At 37.3% G+C, this 20,763-nt stretch overlaps 1 pseudogene; it reads left to right on the forward strand.

Annotated features, from left to right (window-relative positions):
- The window catches only part of LOC101679527, a 164,625-nt pseudogene that overhangs the window by 13,814 nt on the left and 130,048 nt on the right, over positions 1-20,763 (forward strand).

Consider the following 20,763-nt stretch of genomic DNA (forward strand, 5'->3'; position numbering starts at 1 on the left):
AGAAACTGAGAGAGAGTATTTCAACAGGAATGACAGGGTCTGACATTCATTTTAACAAATTGTTCTCAATGGTCCTCTTGAGAAAAGAAAAAAAGTCCAAGGGCAGAAGGAGGGAAACCTCTTATAAAACGTATTTCAGTAGTAAAAGTAAAAGATGATGGTGATTTCAATCAGGCAGGTGGCCATGGGGGTGATGAGAAGTGATCAGATTGGAGATACATTTTGGAGGCTCTGAGCAACTTCAAGAATCGTCTTCCAGTAACACAGGTGAAAAATGAGGTCATAGAATCCTAAGTCCAAAGCATTAAGTTGAGATGTTGAATACATGGGCTATGAGATATAGGGGTCTGGAGTTCAGGGGAGAGATCTAGGCTGGAGATAAAACTTCAAGTCATTGGCACAAGGATGGTATTTAGAGCTATAAAAATGGATGAGATCACTTAAAGAGTAAATGTTGATAGAAAAGAGAAACCAAAGGAGAGTTATGGAGATGACCAGCAATCAGTAAAGGAGACAGAGAGACTGGCCAGAAATTTCAGAGGAGAACCAGGTGTCATAGTCTGGATGTTAAATGAAGATAATGATTCAAAAGGGTCATGAAATGGCTCAGATTTATCAATGTTATTACAAAACATCAAGGCCATTAATTTACTTTCTACACAGTTTTCTAGGATAGGAATACAACCATTTTAATTTGTGCATTGTTATGGTTGATATGTTAGCTATTTATGATATTTCACTTTTATAAGTAATGTAGCAATGACCATCTGTGACCATGAATGATACTTGCTTTAGGGTATTCCCTGGATGTAGAAATGTTGGGTTGTAGAATATGCATCCGTAACTTTTCCAGATATTGCCAAATTGTTTTTCATTCATTGTGCCAATGAATGCTCCCAGCAGTAGTATCTAAGAGCTTACTTCTTACTTACACAGGGTGCTGTTCAATTTATTTTTGACAGATGGATCTGAATTGGTATCATGTTGTTTTAATTGGTATTTCCCTGATAGTCCTAGTGAAAAAAGCATCTTTTGTGGAATGCCTATTCATAGCATTTGCCCATTTTTCAATTAGGTTGTTTTTCATTATTACTAATTCACAGGAACTTCTTATGTAAATTGGATACTAACCCTCTGTTGGTTAAACACATTACAAATGAATGTTTCTACCACCATATTCCTCATCTCTTAACTTTGCTTATAGTATTTTTAGTTGTACATTTAAAAAAACTTTAATGTATGCATCATAGTTGGGAGGAATTAGTTTTAGAAGGAGAAGATGGAGGACTTAAAGTTAACTTTTAAATTTGGTAACAGAAAGCAAAGTGAGTTTTGCACCTGATAAGCTATTACTTCAATAATCAATTACCCAATCCAAATAATCAGTTAACCAGTCAAAGAGCAATCTGACCATATTTTAGAAGTGGAAGGCTAGTTGGTATGGTTCTCCTGTGGGGAAAAAAGGAAACGACTATTTATGCAACTGAAGGAATCTGGGCAATGCTGAGATTGAAGTTGAAGTTGTAGAATATGACTTTACAGACACTCCTGTCTATGCATTTGTTTGATTTTCTCAAGCTAGGTTCAGTGTCCCTAGTGAAGGCACACAGAGAACACACACTGAGCTCTTCTAGCTCTTCCAGTGTGTTCTGGCAGTTCCTGAACAAGAGGCCCCAAAAGAACAAGGGGGTTTACATGAGGGTGGAGAAGGGATGGTTTAAAAGTTGCATGGAGGAATGAGGACAATGCTGTCCTACCTCCCTACCCAAGGTACATGAGCAGCTATAGACTGAATTGTGTTCCCTGCCAAATTCCTATGCTAAAGCTCTAACCCTTAATGTGACTCAATTTGGAGACACAGTTAATAATCTTCTTGAAGAAGTTAAATGACATCCTGATACAGGATTCGTGTCCTTATAAGAAGCGACACCAAAGGGCTCTTTCTGTTTCTTTTTCTTTCTCTCCCTCTCTACCATGTGAGGATACAGCAAGAAGGTAGCTATCTGCAATCCTTGAGCTCTCAGACTCTGACCCTGCTGGGACCTTGATCTTGGACTTCTAGTCTCCAGAACCGTGAGAAAACACATTTCTATTGTTTAAGCCATCCAGCCTATGGTATTTTGGTATGGCAGCCTGAGCTATGACATGGGTAAGGGAAAATGAGCCACCTCCATCGGAGAGGCCTCAACAAGGATTGTATATCAAAGGAAGAGTAAGGTTTCAATAAAGTTAAAGAGAAATTAAATAAAGAAAAAATAAGAAATTTTCTTTAGGAAGCCAGAAGTGTAGGTCAGTTTGTTTCCTAGGAAACTGAAATTCAAATGGACATAGTTTTCTTTATTCCACACAAGTGCCCTACAATACTGTTGATATGTTTACTTTGAATCTTGAAACTCCAATATATTAAAATAGAAATTTTAATATTTATAATGAGAACATTTTGAAAATTTCATGTTTGGAATTTTTGTATTTAAAAATCCACTAGTTTATTTATTTTTTCCACTGGCTTATATTTATGATTTTCATTTATTTTTCTAAATGACCAGATATCAGAGTTTCTGGCTGTTGTTCTCAAGAATATAACATATTGTAGGCATAGGCATAGGTGTTTTTTTTTTTTTTTTTAGCTCCAATAAATGAAAAGCCTAATTTCATAAAAATTTACCATATTTTAATTTTTGTCATAGTTTTTGACAAATAAGGAGGGATATTAGGGTGTTACAAAGTAATTTTTATATGACAAATATCACCGAAGGATCCTGCAATGATTATATCTTGACATAAACTGGTAGACTTTATATTTTAGACACTTTAACTTGCGTTTCCATCTAAGTATTCCTCTTGCTTTCTGTTTCGCCAGTTGAGTTAAATACATAAAAATAGAGCATACACAACAAATAATAATATTACTATAAAAATCTAAGCCATCACAACTACTATATTAGCTATCAGTCTATTGGTAAGGGATAAACAAAGTGAGTCATGAACATGCAGCTCTGAGGTACACTAACTGCCAAGAATGCTAACTCATTACATATTCAGTGGGTCTACAATTATGTTTAAAAGAGAAAATAATTGTGTGGATTAGTTTTTATCAAAACAGATACTGAAACTGGGGCACCTGGGTGGCTCAGTCCTTTGAGCACTGGACTCTTGATTTTGGCTCAGGTCATGATCTTGGGGTCATGGGATGGAGGCCCAAGTGGGGTAGGATGCTCAGTGGGGAGTCTGCTTGACATTCTTTGCCCTTCTCTCTCCCTTCCCTGGACACCTTTCCCTGCTTATGCACTCTCTCTCTCTTTCAAATAAATATATCTACTTAAAAAATAAAATAAAAAATGAGATACTGAAACAGATGACACTAGTACCTTAATGTCAAGCCAACCTCAAGAACAACTTTCAATTTCTTGAGGTCCAAATCCAGTCTTATTCAAACAGTTACATATTTAAATTGTCATCAGCATTCCCATTAATCCCGACTTGGACACTTGTATCTCAAGATATTTTTAGGCTTCAGATTTGTCTTGTTTCATTTCCCATTAGCTACGCTATACTTACAACCCTGTTCATCTTTTCATAAATAACATTACTTCTATTGTTTTTAACCACAATTATAATAGCATAATTTGGAGAGGGCATTAAGATTTCCTAGAGCTGGAATATGTGTACAATATCTGAGTGTGTACCAGGAATCTTTTATTCTGCTAGTGGTTTTAGAGCAAGAAATTCTCAGTGTTACATCATCCTACAATGGCCACTAATGAGCTCCATGGCTATAAAAGTATAATAAGTTCCAACTATGTTACATAGGATATTTTTCCCATTTAGAAGTTTGGCTTTTACTATCACAATATAAATGCATCCTGTATGATAAATCTATTTGTTCCTGAAGAGATTTAATATGTATCTGTATGCCTTGCAAACACCGTATCAAAATGATAAGTAGAATGAAGACTTTAACAATAAATCTATTTTAATGTGTTATTTTTTCATATTATATAAATGTTAAGAAATTTAAACACTAGGTAAATAGTCAAGAAAAAAATCGTTTATGACACTGAGGAAGAACAGCAAATAGGTTAAATAAATCAAACATACAATTTTGAATTTAAAAATCTTTGATATTTTTTGAAAGTTTGAATTTATTTTTGTTATTTAGACTAAAAAAAGCAAATAAAATATTAATTCAGTTGTGTATCTACAAGGAGCTCAAATGGACGAAAATAATTCAAAGGTTGATTTTCAATATTTTTTCAGGTCCTTATCTGGAGACTTTTTCTTGTTCCCTCTCAATGGACTGACTATTAGTGACATAATTAGTGCTAATATTCCTTTATCAGAATCATGACTTTTTACTCCTTTTTGTTTGTGTTGCATTTTGCAGATTCCAAGGAAGTTTTTTAGGCTCTTACAAAAGGCCTGTCAAAAGCTAAGAGGGCAAAAGAGATTTTAGAGATTACAGGCAGGAGACCAGGGCCAAGTCTGTTAATAGAACATTTGTATCTGGCTGATCTGGCTGCCCTTGGAGTGGATGTAGCTGATAAACCTTGGGTCTACTGAGCAGATGCTACCTCTCCAGATATTTAAAAGACCACATGCCTCCCACTGCTCTCAAAATAAAGATGAAAAATGTCAGAAGACATGATATATAAGCTTTCATATTTCTTCCATCGACTTTTAAATATACTAGATGACCCAATGGTCATGCTCTTCTATTTTACTATCTCGCCCAGAACCGAAATAAATACGGCCCACACAGAACTAATTTTACTGTTGGAATCTGTTTGGTCCAGTCACATAATCATTATAACCTGAAGGGTATTGCCTTCAGTTAAGAAAGACCAAATACTAATCTTAGTTTTAAAATTGATAATGATCTTCCAGTTGATATTATCATTACAAAAGAGTATAAGGATGTATCCTTAAAGTGCCCAATTAGAGATAATGTGCTTAATTAGTGAGAAGGCTGAAATGATCACCCTTCAATACATGTAAAATACAGTATTCCTATTGTCAGTGTTTAATTCCTAATTGCTCTGGCACCATCAGCAGTACATTTCCTGAACATTTCATCTCCAGTTGAAATGATCTATTTCATTTTTATTCAATTGGGGAGAACTCAGCACTAATATTTCCTACAAACATTTTTGTGAGTTTCCTTATTCTAAAGTGAAAGCCCAAAATTTTTAGTAATTCTAAGTATAAATAAAAAAAAAAACATAATGTTTTTTCCAATTTATAGCCATCACATTTTTACTGGAGAGTGACATTTTATTATCCTGAGGAAACAAATTGCAGGCATTTACTTCTATGCATTTCAAGGACAAGAAAGAAAAGATAGTGTATGACCTCCCAGACTGTAGAACAGAGGCCAATGCAACTACCTACAATACCTACAATTAAAAAATAATCCAGCTCCTGGAACAAAAAAGTTGACCAATTCTCTAATAAATTTGTCGTGCAGGAAATATCACAGGGAGTATGCCTGGACACATTTTGAGATTGCTTCTAGGATTTTAGAGAAGGGCTTTCTTCAAGCAATGTGAGAACTGTCACGTCACAGAATTGCTCATTCATTCAAACCTTATGAATATATCCCATTTTTGGCGGAGCAAAATTTTTACATCAAAGCATTAATGAAAACATCCTAAAAAACTGTGTTTTCTCCATGTTTTTTCCCCTCTTTTCCTTGTGTTCTTAAATAAGTCATTTCCTGACAGGTAAAAAGATGGTCTTATCATAGGAAAAGCTTAACCTGGATCATTTTGTGTATTGTATATTAAATAGAAGTATCTTTTTCAAAATATATCCTGTAATAATCATTTATAAGCTTCAGGTTAAAACTGGCTCTAATTTTCCCAGTTCAGTTTTTTGCAACTTACTGCTAAGATATGAGAACTGGCAAAGCAGGGGAAGTAATTACTAACATTTCCGCTGTTGCCAGGCCCTTGTACTTTGTTCCATTTTTTTCGGGTGGCTGGTTCTCAGTTTAACCCAGCTGATGGAGCATGCACGCACTATAGCCCCCTCACGGTCCCCAGACTTACTTGCTTTCAGAAATATAAGTTCTCTGGCAAGGAGAAAGTCACGAATCTGCCTTTATTCTGTGTGGGTTAGCTTTTGCTCCCTAATTTTCCTTCTATTCTCAGTTGAAGGATAAAACTTCTAGAGAATCAATGTTTATGAAGTAGGCACAGGAAATAACATTGGCATATTGCGTTCCAAGAATTTCATGGTGATGGGAATTGGAAAAATTCAGAGTGTCTCCCGAGTATAGATATTTTTCTTCTTCTTCCCCTGTTTAGAGTGAAAGAGACTTGGAAAGTGGGAAATGTTCATCTCATTGTAGTTCAGGACACTTACACTTGATAAAATCCTAATAATTGACATTGACAATTAAGCTAAGAGCTGTGCATATTAACTGGATGTCCGGCCAAACCTCAGCAAGGGGATTTTCACCCAGCACTAAAATGCTTAGAGAACGGGACCAAAGGCAAAACATCCTTTGTCCACTGGCAGATGGTGAGCCTTGACAAATGGTACCCATCTGAGGAGGAGAAAATAAAACCAAACTAACAACAATAAAATAACAAGAAAGGGACCTATGTAATGACACAGCAGGGGGGGGAAAAAAAAGGGAAATCATCATCCTAAAAGCTGAGAAAATGATGTGATACCAGGATCCAGATATAATAATAATGAAAGGAAATTACAATAGCTTTTCAGACTCATTATAGGATGCAAAACAATACAAACTCTACGATGCAGGTGTGAAAGCACATGGTAATGTGGACAGAAGACAGGATGCAATGAAGTGAGAGGTGGCTGAGAAAGGGAGAATGGCAGAAAAACTCCAGTGCAATGAAAAAATTACATTCAGATTCGACAATAAAATCTATTTCAAAATCAAATCACTGTTAAAATGTAAATGTCAATTCTTTTTTCCAGAATGCAAGGAAATTGACCAAGAGATTAAGAAGAAGGGAGCCAAAGGAAAAAAAGATGACAGACATGGATAATAAATTATGGAAGAAGAATTTTGGGTGTTTTGAAGAAGAAACCATTGGAACATAAGTAAAATCTAAAACAAACAAGCAAACAAAACTCTGAGTAAGCCAACTGTGAAATCACACTGTGCTATACACAAAATAATCAAAGAGTTCCATCCCTAGACACCCTTGGCAAAATTTTTGAATTAAATGGTTAAAGAAAATATTGAAAGAACACCCAGAAGAACTGGCTGCCTTTATATTTTCCTTCTGTATTACTAAGTGCCAGAAAATGCTGGCATTCAATGTATAGTGTTTTTAAAGGGAAAGGCTGTAACGGAAGAATTTCTTCACTAGCGAAACTGTCTTTGATTTGTGAAGCCAACAAGAGACGATTCTCTTATAAGCGAAATTTTAAAGATAAACAATCACCTACCCATCTTGGAAATAAACAACATAAAGGAATATTTCGAATGAGACAAAAATCAGAATTAACAATTTAAGAAGGCAGAAGTAGTGATAGACATGGTAGAGACAAATTTGCATTTATTTTCCCTTCTAGGAAATATACCAAGAGGAACTTATCTGTACTATGGAAAAAGATTTAAGCATAAAGGAACACATTATAGTACAATTATAGCATAACTGTAAAAAAAAATCCTAAATATTTAACAATAGAATATCATTCAACAAGCTAAGTTTATGATGAGTTTTAATGATACAGGATAGGTTTATGATGAAATATTTTATAAAAAGCAAAGTATGAAGTGATAAATCCATGAATTAGCAATGTGAAGAAAAATTACATGTGACTTTTATCTGTAACATTTTTATATCTTTAAAAAAAGATCTGAAGCAAACATTTAACAAAATAACTTCAAAATATTTGGGGTAGTGGGTATATTAGTGTTTTTTTAAAACCTCATTATATATAGTTTTTCAGAACTAATTTCCTTCAAGAAAAATCACAGAGGGGCACTTGGGTGGCTCAGTTGGTTAAGTGTCTGTTGATTTTGGCTCAGGTCATGATCTCAGGGTGGTGCGATGGAGCCCTGCTTTGCAGGGGGAACCTGCTGGAGATTCTCTCCCTCTCCTCCTGCCCTCCCCCTGCTCTCTCCCTCTCTCTCCCTCTTTCTTTCTTTCTTTTTTAATATTTTATTTACTTATTTGACAGACAGATCACAAGCAGGCAGAGAGGCAGGCAGAGAGAGAGGGGAAGGCAGGCTCCCCACCAACCAGAGAGCCCGATGTGGGGCTCGATCCCAGGACCCCAAGCCAAAGGTAGAGGCTTTAACCCACTGAGCCATCCAGGCATCCTCTCTCTCTCTTTCTAAAATAAATAAATCTTTTTTAAAAAATCATAGAAATAAGATTGTAGGAAAAATTGGCCATTTTGCCACTTTGGGGCACTGGTAACATTGTTCTTTCCCCCTTCTTATTTTATGCTATCCATTAGATTTTTCATATGTTCTAAAGAAAACTTGCACTGCCCCAAATGAGAGAAAATCATTCACCAAGCTTCAGAAATAAGAGCTTTTCAAAAAATTCTAACACCCACCCATGAGTAAAATGAAACTTAACCTCCCTATCAATTTCCTCATTCATAAAATAAAAAGGTTAACATCTCTGCTTCCTAGAATTATGAGGCTTACATAATAAAATGTTCTACAGCAGTACATCTCTCAAAGAAGGATTTTTCTGAATGAGTATCTTCATTGGGAGGGGCTGATTTTGCTGGAATTTGATTAATTTGGTTTGTGACTGAGAGGCACAGCAATTGTTCTTGCAGTTGTAATTGGAATTAAACTGCTGTATGAAGTTCTCTTTAATAGGGAAGTGTTGTCCATTTCCCTTGGAAGACAGGGTAGACCTACACTAATGTCATTCTGTGACTTTGGCCACATTCAAGAGAACTACAGAGGAAGCAGCAGAAACTTTGCTGTAGGGGATGAAGCCCCCTGGTCTGTTCGGAAGGCGGTGCAGGGTCAAGTACAGAAGAGCCAATCAAGGGAGCGGGGAGCAGGGTATTCTAATTCATCTAAGGGGCAAGAGGTCAGATCCGGAGAAGCAACAAGTAGCCATCGGTCTAGTCACCTGACCCTGTACCTCTTCTTCCTCAACACACAGCTAGACGACATTCCCTGGCCCTCCCTGCAGCTCAGTTTGCCCTTGGGACTGAGCTCTAGCCCGTGGCATATAAACAGAAGTGATGTACACTTCAGAGTGATGTACTTGAACTAGGAAACCTTCCCACAAATGATCCTTCACGCTCTTCTCCCTTTCACTGGCTTGATACAGATAACCATGGCAACGAGCTTGGCCTCGCTTATCGCAGAGATAAGACATTAGCAGGTTCTCCTGAGTAGGTACTTAGGGTTTTTCATGAGCATAAAATAAACTTTTAGTGTGTTCACCTGCTAAAATTTTTAGTTTGTACTTTATAGTGGCTAGCATTGCTCTAAGTAATAAAGGTTTCCTCGTACCACGGAGGTGGCAAGTTGAAGATAATACCAAAACTGAGGTCCCAAAACCTGAAAGTAGAGATCAAAACAACGGGAGCCCTCATAAAGGCCTTCAGATTTTGATCAAGGCGGCAGGGCGGAAGTGAGGTCCTAGTGCAGAGCTCACATGGAGCAAAGATTTGTCTATTTTAATTGCCATGCATAGATCTTAACATATAGCATCTGCAGTGAGGCCAGAATCATGCCTAACTGGAAATCAAAGGGAGTGTTAAGTAATATTGCCATTAACATACAAATATGTCCCATGGCTCCCATCATGGGAAGCAACACATTTCCCATGATGCCTTATCTTCCCTTTAGCTGTTCTCAATTTCTTCACCTTCTTCCCCACCAAACCTTGGGAAAGAGGAAATTGTCCACATCTGCTATTTCCTGTTATTTCCCAAGGAGTCTTCATCCTATTCCAACGCAATTTCTGCTTGCACCATCCCAAAACCTCCTGGCAAGGCGGCCGCTGACTTTCACAAAGGCGAATCGAATGGAAGCTTTTCAGTCCTCAACAAACTGGAAGTTTTAACAGCTTTCAGTAGAATTGGTGGCTTGCCTTCTACTTAAAACTATTCATTGCTTTTCCTTGAGCTCACAATAAAATATAGGAATTTTTGGCATGACCTAGGAATCTCCATGTGAGCTGGCTGTTACTTGCTTGATGTCATGTCTAGGCAATATAATGTAATGGTTTAAGGGCTGGGACCCTTCCATTCAAAATCTGAGTTTCAATATTGACCTCTGAAAGTATTTTCTCCCTGCTTCACTTTCCTTTATGTGTAAAATGGACAGCATTATGATGTTTATGTTATAGATCTATCGTGGGGGCCAAATGACATAATGCATAAGAAGTTATAACCATGCGCAACACATATGAAAAGCTCTACTATTATTAAGTTTTTGTACTTTTATACTAGTAAAATATCTTCCTACCACACCAGCTTTCTCTCTGCTCCCTGAGCCAAGTTTTATTTCTTTCCCCTGCTCCCACCTTGGTCTCCCACATGCTTTCTCCCCAGCCCCCCACCCCCTCCGAGAATGCTTAATCCGCCAATATCTCCAACTGTCTTCTTTTCATTCTTCCCTTTGGGGAGGCTTTTCTGCCTTACCTAAAATTGCTCCTCATTTTTATTTCTTAATGATGCTCCACTCTTTTCTTTCTAGCACATAAAACAAAGTGTAATTGGCTTGAAACACATACTCACACCCCTATAGTTATTGCTTTTGTGTCTTATTGTATTCCAGGCTTCATGCTCTTAGTAACCATTCAGCCTATCACTGTGCCTGGTGCATATCAGGTAAATATGTATGGTGGACACGGTTAAATGAATGAATGTAAGTGCTTCCTGTATACGGCTCCAGCTTCCCCAGTGGGTGAGCAGGCCTGCTGAAAAGAAAATGAGTGGCAACAACAGGTAGAAAGTGTTGTAGACAGAGAAGACAAAGTAGTGTCTACAGAATGTGAAACGTTTCATATTTAGACATGATCATTTTAGTGGTAATCAAGAGCTACTTCATCTCAATAATACTTATGACCTTTATACACAGCATAAAGTGTAGGTACATAAGATTAAATTCACCTTAAAAGGCCACAGAATCTTTGTTAGATCTGGAAATGGTTTCTGTTTCAAATGACATAAGCTCATTGAAGGCAAATCTTAAATGGTACCTAGGACAAGGCACTAAATAAAGTAGATGCTCAAAAAACACTGAGTAATTCCTAAATTAGTTAATAGTTCCCTTGAAGTGGTTAGGTAGCTATAATTGCCTATTTGATTCTAAGTGACTTGCATCTAATTCCACATTTTGATGGCAGCAATCCTGCCAAGTGAAATTGGCCACAATCTCTGGCTAAGCTCAACTTACTTTAATATTTTTGGCTTTTCCCCAAAATATTTAGAGTTTTCTTTTCACCTTCAGTGATTTACTATTCAACCATGGTTCACAGAGGTTAAAAGCATCAACCTTAGTACATATACAGTGTTGCTGTCAATGTCTTGAGCAAAATTTTCTCATTCCCAGGCTCTGGCAAAGAATTTCCAAGCATAAATTAGAAGCCCTCTGCTATTTTCATTTAAAGCGTTTTTTTTGTTGTTTTTTTTGTTTTTGTTTTTGTTTTTTTTACTAAGAGCACGTTATGCACCAGACATTACCTTCAGAGGTGACTTCAGCAGGGTCATGGAAAGAGGGATAAGAAATGTGCCTCCATAGGACCCAAGAACCTTTTTCTTTTAGTTAGTGGTTTACATGCTATCACTATTGTCTAAATGCCTCCAGACTTTCTCTGTGAATTTTTGAGCCTATAGTTCTGAGAGACAGAGAAGTCCAGAGTGTTTCCAGCATGTAACATGAAAAATTTAGTAGTACTATTACCATTATTGATTAAAGGGATGTTAGGAAATCCTCTCCCAAAGGGTATGTATCCATCTGAAAGAGTAGAATGTTGTATGGTGAATACCCAGCTCTACAGGATAAGTCCCTGAAGTGAGAGATTACACTTCAGCTATGGTAACATACCAAGAGGTCAGGTATCTCCTAGGACAAGAACATGTGCATTTCATTCCTCCAACAGGGCATTAGGAGAATGAAGGCTGTCTTTTAATGTGCCTCTTTCCCCATGTCTTCTTCTGCAATTTTCCCTCTACCCATTCTTCACAAAACAGGCTCCCAGGGCCCTGATATTGTTCTTTCTTTTTATCAGAAGTCCAAACATTGTACCTTGCATACCCTGAAAACACATCCTGTTTCCCCCACCATCTTTTATCTCAGGACTCTCCATTTTGTTAAATAATAATGGAGACAAATCAGTCAACCAGGAATCTCTGTTATGAGTTCCAGTCCTATGGGAGGAGGTGGAGATACACAGATATTTTATGCCCAATCTTTCTTTTGCTTGCCAGCTCTTGATTTCTTTCATTTTCTATGAATACTAACAGCTTTAATTTCTTCCCTCCATTGCTCGTTTCATGTGCCCATGGTAGGAATTTCACCTTTTCTAAAATAGATTAGAAAATTATAATTTTCTACTAAATTCTTATCAAACTGTTTTCTTGTTTTAATCTATGTATTGCTTATCTCTCTCCTCATTTCTATTTACCACATCCAGCCTCTACTTACACAATTGCTGATCCCAGACTAGAATTTACAGTGTGAATTTTGTTAAGATGGTGAAACATCTCCATTCATTCATTCATTCATTCATTCAATTAACATTTCCCGGGCATCAGTGTGGCAGAAACTAGAGTCAGTCCCAGGGAAGTCAAAATCCTTGCCCCTAGTCTTGTAAATGAAGGGGCATGTGCAGTATATAATATTAATAGTAAAGAAGAGAAAGCAGACATTGGTTTGGCTTGTGATTTGTTTTAATCCAAGCATGCAGTCAGAATACATATTAAAACTTAAAAGAGCATTCATAGCTGTTTGAACATTTGCAACGTCAAGCTGAGTTATATTGGTGAATTGCTGCCCAATCTTGTTTGCAACACAAACAGAAGTGGACTTTTATGTGTGTGTTGTTGTTGGTTGTTTTTTTTTTTTTTTTCCTCAGTGCTAATATACATAGAAGGGAAGAAAAGGCAACAACTCTGATTATTTTGTCTCATGAAGAAAAAATCCAGTATCTTGCACTAACATAAAATTTGGTTTAGTGGATTTAAGTTTAGGATTCCAAACAAAAATCTCTATCTGATATCCTTATGACTCAACTGAACTTTGGGTGAAAAAGAGTTCCCAAACTCCCAAAGAGGCAGCATATGACACCTCTCCATAGAGCCCTAGAGTAAAAACAGGACACTGATCCAAAGTCTTGGTACATCTTATGCCTGGTCTCCTGCTGACAAGAACGGCATGCCCTCTGAGAGGCACAGAACTACCTCTGATAGAAGAAACCAGGGATTCATTCTGAGGGTCAAGGCCAGCAAGCTCATAGAAGCTATTGCAGTGCACGGTAGGAGATGATTACAAGTTGATGGCGAGTGGCTTTTCCAGGCATGTAGAAGGGTTTTAGTACTGCAGGTGCAATTACCACTTAGCAAAGAATCAGCACCCTCTTACTGAAATTAGAACATAAAACGAGTCAGGCTGGTGGACAAATTGCAGTCCGTGGCCCTGCTGTGTTAGTGACCTATATTCACTTTCCAAACTTAGTATGAAGCTCCGTATGTGCAGCTAGCGATTTAGTGGAAGATAGCAAGGAGGGTAATGTGTTCAAGGGAGAAGCAGGGAGAATTCAGTGTCATGACATCTCTTCGGACATCAAAAGGTGAGCTCAGGCTAGTGCAATCAACCTCCATCTTCAAACGTTGCTAATAGTAGCATGGAGGAGTCAGGAGTGCAAGGATGCGATCGAGAATTGGAAGCACAGGAAGATGACAGGAAGCACAGGGCAGAACACAGTCAGAAGTGTGAATGCCACTAAACATGGGTAAGCGGGGTATCTAAATGTACAGCAAAGAAAAGGCAAATGACAGGTCTTGAGAATGGTATGATTTTAAGGTTTTAATGTGAGATTTAGAGTAAGGTTAAGGGTGCAAGGAATTTCCACTTTCCTTAGAGTGGTCTTCATCTGAATCACCCTGTAAATGGAAATAAGCAGAGAAACTGATTCCAAGAGAATTGAAAAATGAACTTTGGCTGGAAGAAATGATTAAAGGCATATGACAAGACTTGTCTAGACCTTGTATTTATGTTTCTTCTATATGACATTGTTTTGTTTTTATAAATTTTTATTTGAGGGGTGTGGGGGTCTTGTGATTAATCTGAACATGGGAACAAAATTAATTTAAAGAAAATAGGAAAATACTGAGATGTAAAGTTACCTAAAATTTCACTTATAATTGGAAGCATTTTTTCAATTACCTTCATAGGAGAAAAAAGTTTTATTTTATTTTTTTAAAAGGTATTTATTGATTTATTTAGTTGAGATAAGAGAGAGAGAGAGAGAGCACCAGCTGGGGGAGAAGCAGAGGCAGAGAGAGAAAGAGAGAGAATCTAACTCCTTGCCCATTTGGGGAGCCTGACCCAGGGTTTGATCCCAGGACCCTGGGATCATGACCTGAGCCAAAGGCAGATGAGTCACCCAGGTGACCTATTTTTTTATTTTTTTAGTTAAAAGAAGGTTTCTTTTCTTTTTCAAGTTTTTATTTAAATTCCAGTTAGTTAACATAGTGTAATATTACTTTCAGGTGCAGACTCTAGTGATTCATCGCTTACATACAACACCCAGTACTCATCACAAGTGCCCTCCTTAACACCATCACCCATTTATTAATAAAATTGATAAAATTGATAAACCCTCAGCCAGATTTATCAAAAAGAAAAGAGAAAGGATGCAAATAAACCAAACCACAAATGAAAGAGGAGAAATAACAACCAACAAACATAACAACAAATAATTATAAGAGAATATTATGAAAAATTATATGTCAGCAAATTGGACAATCTGGAAGAATCATAAATAAACTACCAAAATGGAAACAGAAAGAAATAGAAAAATGTTTTAAAGTACAGATTTCACCTAATTCAGAGCTTGGAGTCAGACTAAATTTTAAATTAAATTAAATTAAATTTTAAATTAAATCACTCATGTGATTTAATGCAATTCAATAAATATTTGCTGAGTACCATTATGGATATTAAGGAAGAATAGGAAGCATTTTAAAAGGCATTTTTAAAACACATCTATCTTTTCTGGTCCTAAAGACTTAAAAACTATTTGAGAGCAAGGGCATAGTGAGAGACGTGAGTGAAAGAATCATGTTCAGGGATTTGAGAACAAATGGAAGAGTTCCTTTTTATAATAAATTTTTAAAGACAACATAGGCAAATTCTGACTCAAGAAATCTAGGCCTAACGAAGTCCTTATCCACCAAGAAAGTAAGGTTTTAAGAAATAACACATGGGAAACACTGCAAAATCCTTCAGACTTTAAGGAGCAGGGGAACTGAGAAAACATGTACCCAATTTGGCTATTAAGAGAGAAGGCAGCATTGCAAAATGGGCCACCATACATAGGGATCATGAAGAACGCAAAGTCTTCAGGGACGTGAAAACAGTGCTTCCAGGTAGCTCTTTTAGGACACAAGATGGTGGGAGCTGGAAGAATCAGAAGAAGTCAGAATCTAAAACGGCTGTGTGTGTGTGTGTGTGCGTGCGCGCGTGCGCGTGCACATGATGCTCTTTTTATTGTTTCTTTGCATTAAAGGTTAAAATTTGTGTAGAGAGGTGATAGAGCCCACTGAGAAGGAGATACTGGAAATAAAACAAAAGTGCAAAAAATTAAGGTTCAGATCCTGGTGGGGCAGAGATACATTGATATCAAGAGCAGAAGCTAAAACATCTATGTTGTCTTGGAGGTGAAATAAATAGTCCTTTGTCAACCTGCAGGGAGAGGGTGGTCCTTCTTCAGACAGGGATAGGGGGTGGGGAGGGGCTTGGAGGGGTGACAGGGTGGAGAAGGGTCTGAAAGCAAACAGAGATGGTAAACACAAGGGAAAAGCTGGACTAGAAAGGAGTGAGTTGACAAGGTTCATGTGCAGTGATCTTTATTCTCCTGATAAAGCAGGAGTCAGGGACGTCCAAACTGAATTTCTAATTCTGGACTGAACTACAGGATCAGTTTTGATGCAGCTAATCCAGGGGCACTCAAGGAGACTTTAGAGAGGAAAGCTAGTTAGATTAACACTAGATTTTGTTTTCATTATTATTTATAACACGAATTTCTTTTTTGGTACTTTTTGTAAACTACATTAGGTGTTTAAGTCTCTCTCTACCTTATAATATCACCCATGTTTCCATTATTATTTCCGAGAGTGAGTCAGTATGTTAAGCAGAAAAATATATTTGAGTAAACTTTTCAATAAAACCAGTGTTCAAGGTGTGGGAGAAAGGTGAAGAAGCTAACACTTATTGTCTAATCTCAGTGGAAAAGATGAGATTCTGGACTAAATCAAAATGAACAAATTCAATGAGAAACACATTATCATTGGAGAAGACTTATTTTTTTCAAAATAGGATATTTGAATAAATAGCATATTGCTCAACTAATTCAAAAGTCAAATGGAACCATCCTATTCTTAGACACTTGCCAAGTCACAGTTCTCAAAGTTTGTATTCTGGACATACAAGCAGCAATATGACAGAGTACTCTTGTTTTTGTCCTAGGGAAAATTATACTTCTACTTAAAATAATCCCAAATAGTGGCACTTACACTGAAATTTTCATTATCAAGTTAAAAATTCTAATGGTAAACTGATCTCAGAAGTGCTTCAAACAATTTATAGTTAATTTAAACAATTCAAATATGTAGTCTTAAAAATTTTTCAGAAATAATCTTCTCTGTTATCCTTATGTAATAGATGGGCAAAGGATACTTAGAGTAGTTTTCTCAAGGTCAAAATTATTTAAGAACAGACAAAAGTCTATAACATTCTGTAACTCTCCCTTCATTCAGTCTCTTATTCATCTATCCATCATGCTTCTTGTTTCCATAATTACTTTGAACCCAAAGCAGCTCTCTTCCTCAAGGAAATGTCTCTTGGAGGGTTTCATAACAGTGTTATATACTTCATTGGCTTCTTGGATAACTGAAATAGATCATCTTCCATATGTGGTGTTATTCTACAATTGTGATTTGGAGGAAAGAAGGGGCCAGGTGTAGAGATAGAAAAGAAGCTGGAAAATCATGACAGCATATGCTCAAAAATTAATGAGCTTTTTTTTTTTTTTCAGTCACAGAGTTGGGCTGAACTTTCAAGACTTTTAAATGACATTTACTGCTTTAAGAGTTTTTATAGACTGAAACAAAAACAAAAACAAAAAACCAACCCCAAACCAAAAAACAACTAATGATTCACGTCTGAGGAGGAGCATCAGTTGCTTTCAGAGGCTAAGAGCTCCAACTAAGCCTAAGTAAGGCCAGTGACTTAATGCCTGTCCCCATCTGTCCTATTGGGAATACAGACACTCAGCTGAGAGATGGTGGTGTGTAGTCCAGAGACAACGAACTGTATATCCTTGTTAGTTTCCTAGGGCTGCTGTGACAAAGTACTCCAGACTGAGTAGCTTGCAGCAGAAATTTATTGTCTGGAACAAATAGTTCTGGAAGCTTAAAGTTTGAGATGCAGGTTTGGTTCCTTCTGTAGGCTATGAGAGAGGGATCTGTTCTAGACTCTCTTGGCTCATAGATGGAGGTCTTCTTTCTCTGTCTCTTTCCATTGTCTTCTATGAGTGTCACTGTGTTCAAATTACTTTTTTGAAAGGACACCAGTCATACTGGGTTAGGGCCAATCCTAATGACCTCACTCTAATTCGATTACATCTGTAATGACTCTATCTTCAAATAAAATCACATTCTGAGATGAGAACTTCAACATGAGAATTTGGGAATGTGGGAGATACAATTCAACTCTTAACAACTTGATAATCCAGAAATACCATCTCTCTCTCTCTCTCTTTTTTTTTTAAGATTTTATTTGTTTACTTGAGAGAGAGAGAGAGGGAGAAAGAGAGAACACAACAGTGGCGAGAGGCTGAGGGAGAAGAAGCAGGCTCCCCGTTGAGCGAGGAGCCCTACATAGGGCTTGACTTCAGGATCCCAGTATCATGACCTGAGCCAAAGGCAGATGTTTAAAGGACTGAGCCACCCAGGCACCCCTCCAGAGATACTATCTTAAATGTATTTAAATTACCAAAGTAGCTTGAGAGAGAACCAAAAATACTGACACAGTGTGTGAAAGGATGATAAATCTGTATCAATCTATTACAAAGCATTTGTTAAAAAAAAAAAAAAAAAGAGAGAGAGAGAGTGAGAGAAATCAAGAAATGAAAACATAAGCACCTTATTTGGGATTATAAAGATAGCCAAAAGAAAAACTTATCCTGGAAGCCATTAACAGGGGCTTCTGAGATCTTGGGGCAGAGAAAATGATCAATTATTTTCATCATAGATTCTGTCAAATTATTTTATTTTTTAAAGGTATGTATACTTTGTATATACTTAAAAGTATATTTACTTTTAAAAAGCATATTTACTTTGGTAACTTTCAATTAAAATCAAACTGAAGGTCTAAATTCCTGATGACTCTGAGACTGATAGTTGTAAGAAAATAAGTATAGCCTGCGAAGACCAAGTAAAACGACCTCACCTGATAAAAACTTGCATGATGCTCCTATGCAGATAGCTGTCAACTGATAGTGGAAAATGAGACACCACAGGACTAGGGGACAGAGCTGCCTTCTTTCACTGACAAAGATAGTGTCTAGTAGGAAAGCATTGTAGACAGAGGATAAAACTGAAAATATAGTTTCAGGATTAAAGGATAGAGAACGGGGCTGGGAGTATACTAGATTTTGTTTTTCCCAGAAACATCACTCATTTGTTTTATGGTTTTGAATAAGACACTTCACCTTTCAATCTCACTGCAAATATTTTTTTTATTATCTGTAAAATGGGAGGAATACTCCTACTTTGATTTATAATTTGTTTATTTTTCTCAGCCATTTTATTTTTATAGTCTTTTTTCTTAATATTTGTGTGTGTGTATATATATTATATATACATACTTGTGTGGATACACATGTATATAAACTTATTTTGTTGTCAGAGGTTATAAAATTTTATTGCTGTAGTGTAATAAATTCTCCTTCAAAACATTTCTCAAGATCACAAAAACTCACCCTACTCCTGACTCTCCACAGCAAAGTTCCTATCATCAGAGTTGTGAAGAAGTGAAAACCCATGACCCACTAACAGAAATTAAACAGCAAACTATTGGTTCTGGAATACGAAGGCTGGCTTATAAGCAGTGTGCAGTAACCCTGACTTTAACTGCTCATCAATTTAAGGGAGTTCCTTATTGGTTATGAAGAAAGGAAAAATAAACAAACAAACAAACAAACAAACAAACAAAGGCATCTCTGCTCAGTAAGACTCTACAAAGCCTATTCCTGCAGCGAACCCAGAAATTGAATTTGGAGAAGCTCTTTTCAAGCTGTAATGCACCACCTGCTTCCAGCTATAAAACCCAAAGAGGAAGGACAGGAAACATACTCAACAGCAAGAGGCAATTTCTAGCCTTGTGCAGCTGGTCTCTGTAGAGGAGTAATCTTTTGTAGAATGTCACCAGCCTTTCAGGAAATGTGAGGCTATGTCTTGGGTTAGTTGATATTCCGTCATTGCTTTAAGTGTTATCATCTACTTTTTTATGCATTGTCAACTTAAATACATAAAAAATGAGGGGGCAAATTTTGTTTTGTGAAACGGTCATGAAATAGTTGCCAAACGTTAGTCACCAATAGGTGTTACAAACCAAAGGGAAGGAGAAGGTCTCGGGTGGGGAGAGTGGTTATAGGAAAGCAGCCTTCAAACTGAAAGCACTCTACAGACAGAGGAAACCATCTTAAGAGATCATTGAAAAAGAAAACAAAACCAAAACCGGCTCAAACACAGGATCTATCATATGGACACATGCATTACAGATTTTGTTTTGCACTACCTAGAACAGTTTTCTGAACAAGGGGCTGTGAAGCCTTTGGAAAGGGGAAGACAGGAAGCAGAATGTCCCCTCCCGCCTTGTAAAGAATGACCTTATCTTTTTTAGGAGGATAGAACTCCACTAGTCTTTTGCTACCGCAATGCCACTGTTGTATTATTCAGCTTTTTGAAATCTCTCCGTAAGGGCCTACTTAGCCAGAGCAATTCTATCTCGGATTAAACAGCCATTTTGTTATTTATACATTAAAATATGGTGGACCACTCCCTGAAAACAGAGCCCAAATACAGGACAGGTCAGGTCATGTGGAGATAACAGAGCCCAGAATACAAGGAAGAGTCAGGCCAGGTGGAGATATCCAATCAGTAAAGTGCACATACTATCTCCCTAACTACCAAAGAATGTGGGCCCCACCTTTTGGGCTCCAATTCTGACCAAGGTGATAGGCTCATTCAAATAGCTACTATAGGGTAAATTGTAATTCAATTGGCCACCCGTGTGTGACCTAGCATGACTATGCAACTTTTTCTGTGTGTTACAATCTCATTGGCCACCTGTGTGTGGCCAGGCTCAACTATATGGTCTTTGCTCTATAAAAGTTAGTCTGTGAGTCAGTAAGACTCCACTGACTCTACTCTGGGAGGGGTCGCTCTCTCCATAAGGGATGGCCCCGACTGGTCAGTTTGATTCTCGGTGCTGGTGCGAAATAAAGCTTTGCTTGACCTTTGCTTTGTATCAGTCTCTCTCCTTTGATCACGGACCCTAACATCCTC

This window comes from Mustela putorius, unplaced genomic scaffold (genome assembly GCF_011764305.1).
Source record: "Mustela putorius furo isolate JIRA1106 unplaced genomic scaffold, ASM1176430v1.1 tig00003858_pilon_pilon_pilon, whole genome shotgun sequence".
Lineage (NCBI taxonomy): Eukaryota > Metazoa > Chordata > Mammalia > Carnivora > Mustelidae > Mustela > Mustela putorius.